The 16,298-nt window shown below is 35.0% G+C and overlaps 1 long non-coding RNA gene across 1 annotated transcript; it reads right to left on the reverse strand.

Moving 5' to 3' along the window:
• Positions 1-5,002: 5,002 nt before the first annotated feature.
• LOC141717393 (uncharacterized) lies at positions 5,003-5,938 on the reverse strand. Its single transcript, XR_012573630.1, has 3 exons — positions 5,821-5,938; positions 5,377-5,474; positions 5,003-5,100 (listed from the first exon to the last, which is right to left on the reverse strand). It is a non-coding gene; the product is annotated as an uncharacterized LOC141717393 (long non-coding RNA).
• Positions 5,939-16,298: the final 10,360 nt, after the last annotated feature.

The raw sequence follows: 16,298 nt of genomic DNA on the forward strand, positions 1-16,298 counted from the left end.
TAGCAAAGTAGAAGATAGAAGGAACGAAAACAACTAGATAAGGAAGGAAACGTACTCTTCTTAGGGACGGGAGAAAGGCCGCGTTCTACAAGAACGGTCTCCCTGATAAGATCCCAAGAATGGGAAGTCCCATTATCTTGCGTAAGGAGGTTGGAAGCTCTGGTCTCCTCCTCAGACAAAATTATATCGTTTGGGCTCCCATCTACGGCTAGCCCAAAAGATGAGCGAAATAGGGTGCCCCAATCGCCACCCTCCCAAACGACGAACATAAAATCTTTCTTCCACCCCAAGTTGTTGTCAGGGATGGACTTCACGTTCACTATGTGGGAAACGGTTGGGTGCTGGTTTAAAGAAACCCACCCCGGATTCTTGTCGGGACTGTTCTTGAACTGGAAAATCTTTCTAAAAACAGCAACATAGGTAGAGACATTGTGCTTGGTGCATTGCGAAAGATAGCACATAATCAACCTCCAAGAGTTAGGAAGGAGTTGGCAAGGGATGATGCCCATATCAGCTAGGAAAACAGGGATGAATGGGTGAAAGGGGAGTCTAATACTTGCCCTTAAAGTATCCCTGTAGACGCATATTGCGTCTTTCCTCCACTGACAAGCCCTGTCGGCCGGACTTACAAGAACTAGCTTGAAAGGATCCTTGATTTTGAAAACAACCGCTCAACTTGTCCAGCTCCTTTGGATCCCGGAAGGCACTGAAATGGTCGTGCGCGTCTAGATGCGCATCTGACGGGTTCTCATCCCCTCGTGTGTTGATCATATATATCAATCAAGGAAGTGTACCTTGACCGATTGGGGAATTCATTGGACTTTTTGGCCACATTCATCTTGGTCAAACGGGTCATTTTCTTATCAGCCATCTGGAAAAAAAGGCACATATGGAGACAATTTTAAAACGCAAACTATGCAAAAACAAGCACAAGAAGTAAAGGGAGAAGTCTTACCTGAAGTAATGCTCCTAAAAAAGGCTTTGGGGATTAAGATACTCCGACCTACTGTTATTGCTCTGAGATTCTTAACAAAAGAAGAAAGAAGGAGAATTTAGAAATGAGAAAGTGAGGAGCAGTAGACTCTACTCACTCCTTTATATAGGTGAAAAAGTGAAGTTGAAGGGACAAAAAGACCAGTAAGGATAAAGGCCCAAAGAAAAAAGCCCAGAAATGGAACATTCCAGAATATTCCAGGGAATTCCAAAGAAATTAAATAAAAATTCCTGAAAATTCTAGAGAATTATAAAGAAGGTGTTTTAATATATTAAGCCCAGATTAATAAGAGGCCCAATGGGAGGCCCAAATCCAATTAGGATTTGAAAAAATAAAAAGCCCAAATCCAATTAGGATTTGGAAAAATAAAAAGCCCAAATCCGATTAAGATTTGGAAAAATAAAAAGCCCAAATCTAATTAAGATTTGGAAAATAGAAGGCCCAAATCCAATTAGGATTTGGGAAAATAGAAGACCCAAATCAAAGCCCTAAAAAAGATAAGGCTCAATCCAAATTGGATAAGAAGGAAGGCCAATAAGACCAGGATTGAGGTCGAGTTCTAAGTCGTGAATTCTGCTCGAATTCTTTTAAACAGACACCCGGAAATTATGGGTATAATGGATCAGGATTGAGGTCGAATTTCAGCTCGTGAATTCTGTTCGAATTCTTTCGAACATACACCCGAAAATTACGGGTATAATAGAACTGGATTGAGGTCGAAAGACGAGCTAGGGTCGAGGTCGAATTCCTGAATCAAGCATAATATTTTTCAAGAATGGGGTCCAAAAACCTAGACTAAAATCCAGGTCGAAGAATCGACTAGGATCCTGGTCGAAACCCAGGTCGTGAATCCTAGTCGAAATCTAACGACCAGGAAGCAAATAAGCGCAGAAGTCTCGACTAAGATCTAGGTCGAAGGTTTGACTAGGATCCTGGTCGAAACCCAGGTCGTAAATCCTAGTCGAAACCAAATGACCGGGAAGCAAAGAAAGACACTAGTTTTCGACCAAAATCCAGGTCGAAGGTTCGACTACGATCCTGGCACTACAAGAAAAAAGTACATAGACATCGCTTTTTGGCCGATGTCTATGCTGTTTCCCAACCGATGTTGATGTCGGTGATGTCTATTCTAGACATCGGTGAATACCCGATGTCTATACTCGATTAGACATCGATTTTAGTTAAAAAACAGATGTCTATGTGTTGATTATTTACATAAAATGCTATAAGTAAATTATTTAATAACTAAATTACACCTAATTAAACATGTTAAACATATCATGAGCTATGTTTTTTGTCAGAAGAATATCGATTTTAGTGAAAAATACTGATGTCTATGTGATGATTTTTTACAAAAAATGCTATAACAAAATTATTTAATAACTAAATTACAACTATTAAAACATATTAAACATATATTGAGTTATGTTTTTTATCACAAAAACATCGATAATTTTGACAGAGGTGATGTAAAATGACATATTAAACATCTCTTTCTTTAATGAAAGGTGATGTCTAATTTAGCGTATAGACATCAGTATTTTCTAGAATGAAGTGATCTCTATGTATCATTTAGACTTGAACATGTTAGTCTTTAACATCAGTTGTTTATCTGAAACTGATGTACATTGTATTTTTTTGACATCAGTTTTGTTTGGTTAAAAGTGATGTTTATAAGGTTACTTGACATCAGTTTAATCTTAAACAAAGTGATTTCTATATTTCATTTAAACTTGAACTTGGATTTCTTTGACATCAGTTTTTTACCTTAAAGTGATGTACATTATCTTTTTTGACATCAGCTTTTCTTAATTGAATGTGATGTGTAAGAAGTTTATAGACCAAATTGTGTAAAGTTTTACATCACTAATTGTATAATTGGTGTCTGAGAACGTCAACTAAAATAGTAAAACATATGATCTGAAATCTAAACTATTACATTCTCCAGAAACCAACTGAAGACATTCAGTCTAATGAAAATTGTAAGATAGTTTTTTCACTATCCCATTTTGAACACTCTTTAAAATCTGAGACATAAATCCTCTCTACACAAGATAGCAAGGGCCCATATAAATTCCCATTATTTAGATATCTCAACAACTGTAGAGGACAAGATGAGCAAGCCGCTTTATCCCAAGCAAGCAAATATGATCCTCCACTCACTGGATAGATGCAATGTGCACGATCAAATCAACCACATGGGTGCTGCATTAACCACCCAAAAAGACATATGTAAAAGAATTTAACAGTCAACTTAGACGTATTTCAAGTTGTGCATACTGGGTCTGCTTGTTTGTTACTAAGTGTTGATTACTTATGAGTTTCTATTTACTTGTGTCGGAGTGCATTTTCAGAAGCATTAGAGGAAGAAGTGAGAGAAATCATCAATAACATATCCTAAAACAACTCAAGAAACTTTGCTGCACTTCCAAACCAAGTCAAACAACAACATTCAGACATAAAAAATTAATATTATTCCAACGTTCAGACAATTATTTACCTAGGTAGCATGCGTTTCTTAGCAAGTGCAGGCTCTCATTATTGTTTTCATCAACAAGAATATCGTTTATACTATTTGAGTTTCAGGACCAGCAGGTGAACTACAAGGTCAAATATGATTATTAACTGCAGACTATGAATTCCTGGGTTGAAATAACACAGATTATTAAAAAGAGCACAACATAATCGCCTCTCAAGTTAAAAGGTGAGGTGGAACTTGTCATGAAAACATGAAATAGCCAGTAAACCCACAACAAGAAGCGAAAAGCGGTCCCATCACCTGAAATAGCCAGTAAACCCACAACAAGAAGAGCTTATTTCCATCCAAATTGATATTGCGCCAAGGTCCCTGCATTAGAAACAGTGCTAATAGGAGTATCTGCTGCGGGTTCCAAAGCTTGATCTTTTGCAAAATTGATGACTTCGGATTCCCGTCTACATTAATATACATAATGGCTAAAACTTAATTAACAAGACTATTACCCATCCCCTAAGAATTTTGCCAACATTACTAAAAAGGAAGCCTGGATTTGAATTAAATAAGTTACCTCCTGCTGGTTGACCAGTTGAAACTGGTGGGCTTTGATCCTGCCATCGAAAACAAGATGTTTTCATGATTAAGAATAGTAAAATTACTTATCTGAACACAGGCCTTCATCTATATCCTCCTTTGTAAGGCCCTTCTTCTCAGAGAGGAACGTCTGTACAGGACAGGAAATCCCTTAATTTTTAGATGTAAAAGAAATTTGACAGCATTCTCCAGTTGATCTTCCCGAATTGGTTCTGAGTTCACAAACACAGATAAAACCTTGGTATCTTGATGGACCTTGTAAACTCCAAGACTGTTATTAGCAGAGTAGCAATGCTTAACACAATTTAACACAACTTAAATTACAAAAACAATAGCAGTATATTACTCAAGTATTAATACATCATTTTCCCATATTCCCGTCAATCATAAGAGTTTTTAGAACCGTAAAAAGTTATTTCAATGAATGCATGAGTATTTGGTAGATCATAATTAGTAATTAACACATAAAACTCATGAAAATGATAGCAGTATATTACTCAAGTATTAATACATCATTTTACCATATTCCCGTCAATCATAAGGGAACCGTAAAAAGTTATTTCAATGAATGCATGAGTATTTGGTAGATCGTAATTAGTAATTAGCACATAAAACTCACGTAATTAGTATTTTTCAAGAAACTCATGAAAATAATATTCTGAGTTTCTTTTTTATCGTCTTCAAACTGCTGTGCTACTGAAGCATTTCTCTTGAGACATTTAGTGGTAAGGTATCAGAATCAATAAGTCCCTAACTAGAAAGAATCATATCAGCAAATCAATCAGTGGTCACATATTTCATATTGTGACTCGAATAGGTTACACTATTTCATGTACTCGGTCTTTCTTTAACAAAAGAAAACATACCTAAAGAGAACCCATTCTTCGATGATTCTGTGAGTGCTGCGTCAACAATCTGTTTGAGACGTATCGGCTTAGACCCTCGCATGACAGCATTGCAAGTTATCAGTACCATTGGTTTACAATCACTTATTCTTTTGGGCAACAGATTCAGCAGAGAATCCAGCAAAAACAACCTGGAAAAAATCAAACTTGCAGTACTTCGATAAATGTTTGTTCAAAGGCATCACAGATTGTAAGCACCAAAAGTCTAGTAACAAAGGACAGGGGTCTTTTTATCATACCGAGTGGACTGCACCGATTCGAGATACTAAAATAGTTAAGATACTAAAATGCCAGAACTAAATGCATAACATAAAGATAAAAAGCTAAATTTTCATGAAAATAGAATCTTAGCTTACACAGGCAAAGAACATGCAAAGAGAAGACAAATGAAACAATCAGGAACTTACCAAATGCCTTCTATAACTTTACCGAAAAAAGTCATTGACAACTGCCTTGCCATTCCTTGACTCAAGTCATAGACGTTCAAGCATACCTTGTGACCTTCCTGAATCCAATAAGCAACTATAATTAAATGCTGAACATGTACAAATTAGTGACAACAATTTGTTAACAAAAACATATAGGGAAATTCATTCAACTAGATATCAAACACAGTTCCCCTTGACATAATTAGCTATATACCACTGATATAAAAAAATACTAGTAAACTATTAGTTATTTTTTAAAAAAACGTATATACTGGAATTAGCTACCAACATGCTCATTATCACAAGAAAGAATTGAATACCATGTAATCAGTAGACATGAAAGGATCATTAACTTTACACAATTTACAAAAATTAAAAAAACAAACAAAAATACAAATGAACAACCAGAAGCACCCAAATTACCTAAAGTTTTAAATCTTTTTCTCAGATTAGGTCCTGTATACAACGAGAAGAAAAGTATAAGCAACAAGTTTAGACACTAAATTAATAAAAAAAATAAGGGTTTCGAATTAGATAAAACCCCAATTTACAAAATTAGGGTTTTGAATTCAAAAATCCTCAACTTTTAAAACTAGTGTTCATGCAGAGAAGACCAGTTCGATTCAAGTAGATACAACACTTACCGAAGTAGATAGGTTAATTGAAAGAGGCTTAATGGAGAGATTGAGAGCGGAGAGAGGTTCAGAGAGAGAGAGAGATTCCAGTTCGAGAGAGAGAGAGAGAGAGATAGATAGAGAGAGAGAGAGAGAGAGAGAGAGAGAGAGAGAGAGATTGTGATGGTGAGATGATGGCCGGAGTTTAGAGAGATTGTGAGGGGAGAGAGGTTCGATCAAGAGAGAGAGAGAGAGAGAGAGAGAGAGAGAGAGAGTTTCGAGGGAGAGAGGTTTGATTTTGTTGTGTCTGAAGATTGATTTGGGGGGAACCAAAATTTGGTTAAGGGGGGAGAATTTTAGGATTGGGGGGAATGTAGAACTAAAAACTGAATGAAAATTTCACTAACGAGGGAAAGAAAAGGTGGGCGTGAATTTATTTTTTTTGGTGAATTTTAGACATCGGTTTAATTATAACCGATGTCTACAAAGAACAAAGACATCACAAAAACATGGGGTGATGTCAAAACTTTTTTAACATCAGTGGCAAAGTTAACCGATGTCTAATGTGTGATGTCTATTGACATTATTCTTGTAGTGTGGTCGAAAGCCAGGTCGTGGATCCTAGTCGAAGTCCTTCGACCAGGATTGAAAAGCTGGCCCAAAATTCGACTAGGATCCAGGTCGAAATTTCGACTAGGATCCTGGTCGAAAAAGGGCTGAAAATTTGAGAATATTTGTGAAAAATGCAGAAAATATGAAAAAATCTCGGAAGAAAGGGAAAATTCCTGAAAAATACCAGAAAATTCCTTAAAATAGGGAGAAGGTAAGAAAATAGAAGGGGAAGTTTTTAAACGACCCTGAAGCCACGTACAAGGCAAATCGTTGTAAGCGTGTAGGTCGCTCCACACTTTACGCAAAATGATACCCTGAAAGGGAATGAACGAACTTAACTTTTGCGAAATCTTATACGGTTTCCCAAAAGTTGGGGGGGAAATGATAAGGATAAATAAATCCTGATTATGTAATTAAATATTACAGTAATTATACATGATTTGGGCTGCTAGGCCCAATAAGAAGATGTATGACATTCAGAGAAAAAAGGTTAACACATTGATCGGGCCTGATGGAACAAAGAAGGCCAAAAAACCTTGAATATTAATTAATTTCATAATTAATTAATAAGGGAAAATCAGCTATTGAAAAGAGTCCCAATGAGGACATAAATCCTTGCAGATTAGCCTCTAAGGGACCTAGAAAGATTAGAAATCAGTTTCCTACTATTTAAGACCCCAAAGCCCATTCTAATTCAGAGACTTGATCACCAAGTCTCCTATACCAAGTCCAATTCAAGGACCACCAACATCTATATAAGGGGTCTCACCCCCACAAATCAGAACTATATTTTTTGGCTTGATTCTCTAATTCACTAAGATACGTAGGCATCTCATAAAGGCAGAGTTAAGCTACAAAATACGTTAAAGGCCTTGAGCTCCCGAACCTTAGCAATAAATACAACAAATAATAACCTTAGTTTTTATCCATAACATTATCCAACCATATTAATGTCAATATTTATTTGTTTGGGTGACATTTCAAGAATTTCAAAAAAAATTAAATATTTTGATAAAATAATTTAATATGAAACTTTGATTACATGACTAATATATATATATATATATATATATATTGTTATCCATACAGTTGGATCGATGAAAAATATTTTTAAAATAATCGAAACAGAAATTCAGAATTAAACACTAGTTAGTTGTACTAGTCAAACTGACGTTAGACTGTTAAAATGACAAACCAAATAAATTTATTATAATATGAAATTTTGGTTATATCACTAATATATATATATATATATTGACATCCATACGGTTGGACCGTTGGAAAATATTTTTAAAATAATCGAAACACCAATTCAAGATTCAACACTAGTTAGTTGTACTAGTCAAACCGATGTTTGACTGTTAAAATGTCAAACCAAATGAAATTATTTTGATATGAAATTTTGATTATATCACTAATATATATATCTATAAAATTATTTTGATATGAAATTTTGATATTTATGCAGCATATGCTCCTGGATGTTGCTTTGTTTTTGGATATGGCTTTGGTTCTCTCGAACTGGGATTTTATGGGTGGAGCTCCCGTCTTTTACTGATTTCCTTGGACATATTTCGAGGTCTTCTTTGCTTGACACTTTGAGTTCCAGGCATTTTTGGTTTGATTTTTTAGTTGGTTTTGGTTATGTTTTGGGGCCTCTCTTTTGGTTCTATTCTTGGTTGTATATCTATTTTCTTTTTGTGCTAGTTTTTTGTCTCTTAGAGGCTTGTTCTTGGAGATGAGAATTCTTACATTTCTCTTTGTATATTCTTTCTCTTATTATATTTTACGAGGCTAGACCTCATTTATCAAAAAAAATAATGTAAAATTCTAATTAATTTGTAATTACGGAAGAAAATTCATAGATGTTTCTAAATTTAGATTTATTCAATTACGTGGATGATTGCTTGTTATTTGATTTTGGTTTCGGATTAAGCTACGATTGTATATAGATCGGTATTTGTGATTATACAGGTTTAGGATCCAATTTGAAATCTGAAAATGCTGAAAACTGGTAAATCAGTATTTGCTTATTCTGGAAAAGAAACTTACGACGGTTGTTCTTCATACATTCCGTCGTAATTATTCTAGTAAACTAAAGTTACGACGGCTGTTCTTCGTATATTCCGTCGTAATGTAGCAATTTTTATATTAATTTTTTTTTAATTTTTATTTTACAAGATTGTAGGCCCCACCTTCTAAAATATGATATTTTTTCTGCCGGAAATTTCTAACTTACGACGCATTTTTACGTCGTAAAATTATGTTTTATCTTATTAAAAGTGGGTCCTGTAAAGTAATATCCGACATTTTTTTCGTCTTAAGTACAAAACTTACGACATTATTTTTCATCGTATTTTGGTATCTTACGATGATATATTCCATCGTAAGTAGATTTATTATTTTATTGAGTATGTGGGTCCCTACTTTCTAACTTACGACGAAAAAATGAACTTACTACTCGACCAAAAACGTCGATTTTTTTTCCGTCGTAAATGGATCAATTACGACGATTTCAGTTCAGAAAAACCGTCATAAATGGCCAGATTTGTTGTAGTGATAGTCCATTAGCTGATTTCTAATCCAAAGCACTTGAGCACAACAACTTCCAGCAGCTATGTATTCAGCCTCAGCTGTGGAAGTTGATACAGATTGTTGTTTTTTACTATACCAAGATACAAGTCCTTGTCCAAGAAACTGACAGTTTCCACTAGTACTCTTGGTGTCAACCCTGCATCCAGCAAAATCTGCATCTGTGTATCCAACAGCTTCAAAACTAGTTCCGTTAGGATACCATAATCCCAAGTTTGGATTCCAATTCAATTATCTGAAAATCCTTTTCACAGCCATCAAATGTGATTCTTTTTGATTTTCTTGAAATCTTGCACACAAACATGTTGCAAACATGATGTCTGGTCTTGATCCAACTTTGTAGCTGCAGACATAGGTGTAGATGAAGGTGAACAATCAACCATACCAAATTTTTTTAACAAATCTTTGACATACTTAGTTTGGCTGATGAAGATTCCATCACTTCTTTGATTGAATTGAAGTCCAAGAAAGTAACTCAATTCCCCATCATACTCATTTCATATTCACTCCGCATAAGCTTAGAGAATCTTTAGAAAAGCTTTCCATTAGTAGAACCAAAGTTAATTGAAAGGTATATGTCATAGCTCATTTGTTTATTCGAGGATTTAACTCAACTCAGATAAGGATGTAACAAGTAAATAGTGGTTCTATCGTCAAAGAGATCTCACTAAGTAACATATGTCAAAGGATTAAGTAACATTGTTCATCTACAGACTTGAGGACTTAATTCACTGGAAGAAGCTCAAGAAATTGATCAAGCCTCAGTGATATAAATCAAGATTGTGGATTTAATCAAGTGACAGAGATCTCGTTAGGGTATCAAATATTTACAGGGATTTAATTTGAAGAAAATCTAGTTATTAAAGTCAAGACATGAAGAAACGTCACAGAAGTTAGTCACTCAAGAACCAGACAGTACATCGAGTGTCAACATTGAAGTTAGTAACTTGTATACAAAATTTGGAAATTCTGAATCTTCAAAGAGAGGTGGCTGTTGCACATAAACATCTTCTTCCAACTAACCATTAAGGAATGCACTCTTCACATCCATTTAATATAACTTAAAATTTGAATGTGCAGCAAATACAAGAAAGATCATTATTGCTTCAAGTCTTGCAACTGGAGCAAAAGTTTCATCATAATCAATTCCTTCCTCCTATGAGTAGCCTTTTGCAACGAACTTTATTTTGTTTCTGGTGACAATTCCATTTTACCCATCTTGTTCATAAACACCCACTTTTTCCAATAATACTTCTATTCTTTGGTGCATGAACCAATTTTGAAATTTTGTTCCTTTCAAACTGATTTAGCTCTTCTTGTATTAGAGATATCCAATCAGGATCAAGAAGAGCTTCCTCAGTTTTCTTGGGCTCAACTTGAGACAGAAAACATGCATGAAGACATTCATTTACAGTTGCACTTCTAGTCCTCACTCCAGCATTGGGATCACCAATAATTGCATCTGCATTATAACTCCTATCCCATTTTCTTGTATGAGTTTGTTGACTTGTATTTTCTGCTTCTTTTATATCACTGGCATGACTTTCAGAATTATCTCCTCTTTCTCCCCATGAGTTTGTGCTATCAAATTCGGGTGTTTGAGATGAGCTTCCATTCTCATGAATCATTTATTCGGTAGACTCTTCATCAACTCTGTGATTTGTGTTGACTTCAGCTTCATCATCAGAATCACTATTAATGTTGAGATTTTTAAACTTTAGGGCTTCAACTTCATTTTCATCAAGGCATTCTAAGCCTGGGCACTTGTCATCATCATAAATAACATCCGATCTTTCCATAACTTTCTTCTGTTCAATCACATAGGCTTTGTATGTAGTTCTCTCCAATGAATATCCCAGAAAAATTGCCTCAAAAACTTTAAAATCAAAATTTCCCACATATTCAGAGTTGTCCTTCAAAATATAGCACTTGCTTCCAAACACATGAAGATGCTTCACAGTAGGCTTTCTTTAAGACAAGATTGCTTATGGTGACTTTCCAAGATTTTTGTTTATGAGATATCTTTTTTGACTATAACATGCTGTGTTCACAACTTCTTCCCAAAAACTAGTTGGTAGTCTTGCATCTTGCAACATTGTTCTAGCAGCCTATACCGGTGTTATGTTTTTTCTCTCAACTATCCCATTTTGTTGAGGTGTTCTAGCAGCTGAGAACTATTGAACAATGCCCTTGTCTTTGCAGAATTTAGTTAAGGTTCTATTCCTGAATTCTGTTCCATTATCACTCCTCAATCTTTTTACACAATTCTGATCTTTTGCCTGCTTCTCAATCTTCTTGATGTATTCAGCTTTGGAAGTTGGAGTTGTTTCTGCATTTTTCTTCTCATTGTCTTCATCAGCAATTTCTTGCTTTATGATCAACTCTTCTTCACTGAAATCTACTTCACATGCTTTGAACATAGGTGAAAAAACTTTTCTCAACATAGCTGGGACATCTTCATTTTCTGTTGCTTTTCCTTTACCACCTACATCTTTCCTGTTACTATTCAATATATCATAATAAAGACCAATAACTATGTTAGCACATGGCTTGTTCTTCTAATGGTACAGACCAACCAACTCAGATGTATTCCTGAATGATTTTAGTTTCACCTCATTATTTTCAATCTTCTCTCTTAACATAGCTTCAATCTCATTGGCAAACTTCAGCTTGTTTTTCAAATATTCATTTTCTTCCTTGACTGACTCAAGCTCTGCAAGCAGTAGATCCATCTTTTGCTTCTTACTCTCAAGCTTCTCATTAGCTTTTGTTAGCCTACCAACTTCCTCAATAACTGCTACTAAGCTAGTGTGTATGTGGAACATCTCCGCACTCATCTTTTCCATATTCTCCTTATATTGACTATCATTTAAATCAATAATGGTTAGAGTTGGTACCTTTGATTTTGAAGTGGATGCTTCTCCATGCTCAAAATCCATAAGTGCATAGTTTCCAACCTCTTCATCCCCATCATGAACAGTATCATCCCAACTCTTTCCTTCTGTAATATAAGCTTTCCCAGAATGCTTCTTCAAGAGAGATCCATACTTTGCTTCTAGTTCCAAGTAAGCTTTATCCTTATTCATCTTTTTAGGATTTCTACATTCAGTAGCAAAGTGACCCAACTCATCACAGTTAAAGCACCTTATCTTTGATCTATCCACATATCCTGTTTTGGGGCCACATTTTCTAACTGAATTGTACTGAGCTTTTGGTTTCCAATTGTTGCTGTTGGAAGATTGTCCCTTGCTTTTGAACAATCTTGGCTTCTTGACTCTTATGTTAGAAAATTTCCTAGCCAAGTAAGCCATGGATTGATCCATTTCATCTAGCTCATGCAGGGTGTAGTATTCATCTTCCTCCAGCTCCAACACAACTTGCTTCTGAGGTCCTTTGTTCTTTTGTTCCATAGCTTGATAAACTGGAACTTGATCATCTTGCTCATCTTAACTTTCTTCTATGTCATTTACAATCAAAGCACTTGAACCATCAACAACATCACCATGGTATGCTTTTAATGAATTTCTTTGTATCATTTCAAGTTCATAAGTTTTCAAGATTCCATATAGAACTTCCAAAGTCGTTCTTCTTAAATCTCTTCCTTCTCTAATGGCTGATATTTTCTGTTCAAGATGATCAGGAAGGGCTAGCAGAAAATTTAGGTTAACCTCCTCAGCTTTATAATATTTATCATGTAGCTACAAGTCATTTATCAATTTATTCAACCTTTCAAAAACTTCAGTAATTCCTTCTTTGGTTTAGCCATAAACCCCTCATACTGAGAAACCATAATCCTCTTTTGGTTTGACCTAACTTCCTCTGTTCCTTCACATAAGATCTCTATTTTCTCCCAGATCTGTTTGGCTGTGTCATAGTTGACAATGTTATTGTACATTACATTGTTAAGTGACTCTATCAAGATCAGCTGCAAGCCACTATCTAGAGATACTTTTTCTTTTTCAAGTTCAGTATATTCTAAAGGATCTTTAGGAACATAATGTGATGGAATGACCATGTCTCCATATGTAGATTCCTCAACTCTTACCATGGGGGTGAAAGGACCATTCTTGAGGATCTGAATGTATAATGGATTGGCCATGCTGATGAACAACATCATTTTCTTTTTCCATAGAGTGTAGTTAGATATGTGAAAGGTAGGAATTTTGATACTGCTAAACTTCTGTGTATTCATTCTTCCAAGATCTTTAATCTGTTTGCTTTCAGATTTTGCTTTGATACCACTTGTTAGGTAATGAATAAAACACAGCCGGGGGGGGGGGGGCTGAATGTGTTTTGGATTATTTTTAAGCTTTTTGAACTATTATGGATGGTGAACAAAGTAATCTAACTATAGAGATAATATGTTGTAACATGAATAATGAAACATGCACATGAATACACTATCTTTTAAAACTCACTTAATTTTATATTAAAATCATATATATCTTGCTACAAATTTATGGGTTCTTAGTTGATAAATAACTTAGCTTCTCTCTTGAGAGTTACAAGATTTTCTAGATCTATTTTATTACTTCTAAAACAAAGCATCCAGTGTTTACTTTATAGAACAGTAAACACAGGTTTTACACAACATGCAATACCATGTACTAAACCCTACTTTAAGTTAACTAAAACTTCTACTTCTGGCTTAGTGTATCTTTGTAAATCGTGCATGTCTGTGAATTCTACATTGTCAGTTAATCTTGGCCTCTAATCTTGTACTCTTCAAGCTTCGTTTTGTAAACTTTTCAAATCAGTGACTGATAATCTTAGATATTCAACTGATCTGCATTCTGTACTTGAGTTTTACATCGAGATCTCCAGTTTGTTATATAGGAAACTCGACATATCGATAAGTATAATGGCTTATCGAGATCTGTTATTACTCTATAATTATTTTGACTTGTTGAAGTCTCTGAGTTCTCTATAAGAGAATTAGGCTTGTCGAGGTCTCCAATCTTAATGTCTTCATTTTGACTTATCGATATCTCTGAGTTCTCTAGTGAGGAAATGACTTTTCAATATCTCAGAGTTCTCTAGTGAAATTTTGACTTATCGATATCTCAGAGATGTCTCGTGATATTTTGACTTGCCAATATCCCAGAATTCTCTAGTGAAGAAATGACTTGTCGATATCTCCAATCTTCATGTCTTCAATTTGCCTTGTCGATATCTCTAAGACTTCTCCATAAGCTTTTCTTGACTTCTCGATAAGTCTTTCTGGAGTACTCGAATGACTTCTCTATAAGACTTAATATGTGACTTGTAGATTTCTTAACTTAGAATGTTTTTCCCAAAAAAGATTTATTCAACTACAAGCTTCTTCACATTGTCTCTGAGCCATGATCTTCATGATCTTCTTCTAGAGTTTATTCTTAGGTTTGAGACTATTTACAGAAAAATACTATAGTCTAATCTATTTACACTTTTACAGACTTAAGTGATACAATACAAAATACAAACTTAGATTACCATACAACTTACTTAGGGCTGTCAATTTGACATAGTCTTGTTAAAGTGCAGGCATGTCTTGCACAACAAAGTTTGTTATAACGAAAGCAAGAAAGATTATATTAAACGTAAAGAAAGAACATTAATAGGTAAAAGAGAATTTTTTTATTTAATCTTGAGGATACAGATTACATCATATGTTTAGGTTATGACAAATCTTAACCTAACAAATCTCTTAGGCGGTTAAAGAAAAATCCAAAAAATGGGCTTAAAACGCTGATTCAAGGCATATTCTAACAAATCTCCACCTTGACTTAAATTCTCTCACCAAATAGATGTTTCGGATGCACCATAATAACTCCAAATATACAAGAAAAAATTATTCTGCCTCATATTTTGCTTCAGGTCCCAGATTAACAACTTAGAACATTTAGCAAGTCAAAACAATTTTGGAACGTGCCACATGGAACCGACTTGGTGAACATATCAGCGAGACTATCAACAGTACCCGCTTTCTTCACCTTAATCCTCTTCCACATACCTAAGGAAATGATATCTCAAATTTATGAGCTTAGTCTGCTCATGATGGACTTGATCCTTGGCTAAGCATATTATAGTAAGACTATCACAATACACAACAACCTGATCATGATGCATACCAAGATCACTAACTAGTCCTTTCAACCATATTCCCTCTTTAGCAGCTTCATTCAACGCCATGTACACTCCTTCAGTAGTAGATAAAATAACTGTAGGCTGCAGATTTCCCTTCCAACTAACAACTAAACCACTCAGAGTAAATTCATAACCAGTCGTAGACATCCTGATATCAACATCTCCAGCATTATCAGAATCAGAGTAACCAGTGACTAAATATTTTATATCATTCCCATAAATGAGACCAACATCAGATGTACCTTGATGATAACAAAAAATCTTCTTTACAACTTACCAATGTTCCTTTCCAGGTTTCCAATCTACTTGATGATTACAGTAATAGGATATGCAAAATCAGGTATAGTGTAGATCATAACATACATAGAGCTTCCTACTGAATTAGCATACGGGACTCGAGACATGTACTCCTTCTCAGATTCAGATTGAGGTGTAAAAGCAACAAACAGTTGAACATTTGCTGTACTAGAAGTATCTATAGTCTTAGCCGATGACATGTCAATACTTGACACTATCTTCTGCATTTAAACCCTTTGTGACAAAATGGGCTTTATTGATCTATTTCCCTATAAATCCCCGTACCCAACATTTTATGTACTTAAATCTTCTCCATTGAGGCACCTTTCTCATGTATGAAGGACAAATCTTACTTCTTCTAGAGACAAAATATCTTTCCCAACAATGAAATTCTCATACGACAATGGCAAAAACAATAAAAGAAATTGGTCAACATCCTCATCTTCTACTTTAACATCTATATTTCAAAAATCTAACAAAATAGTATTTAACCTATCAAGATCATCCCTAAGAAATATACATTCCTGCATAAGCAGGCTGAACAAACGTTGCTTGAGAAGCAATTAGTTGGTTATGGACTTTGTCATATATAAACTTTCAAGTTTCAACCACAGGCTGGCCGCAGTTTCTTTATCAGCTATCTTAGTGATGACGTCATCA

Source organism: Apium graveolens, chromosome 4, assembly GCF_009905375.1.
Source record: "Apium graveolens cultivar Ventura chromosome 4, ASM990537v1, whole genome shotgun sequence".
NCBI lineage: Eukaryota > Viridiplantae > Streptophyta > Magnoliopsida > Apiales > Apiaceae > Apium > Apium graveolens.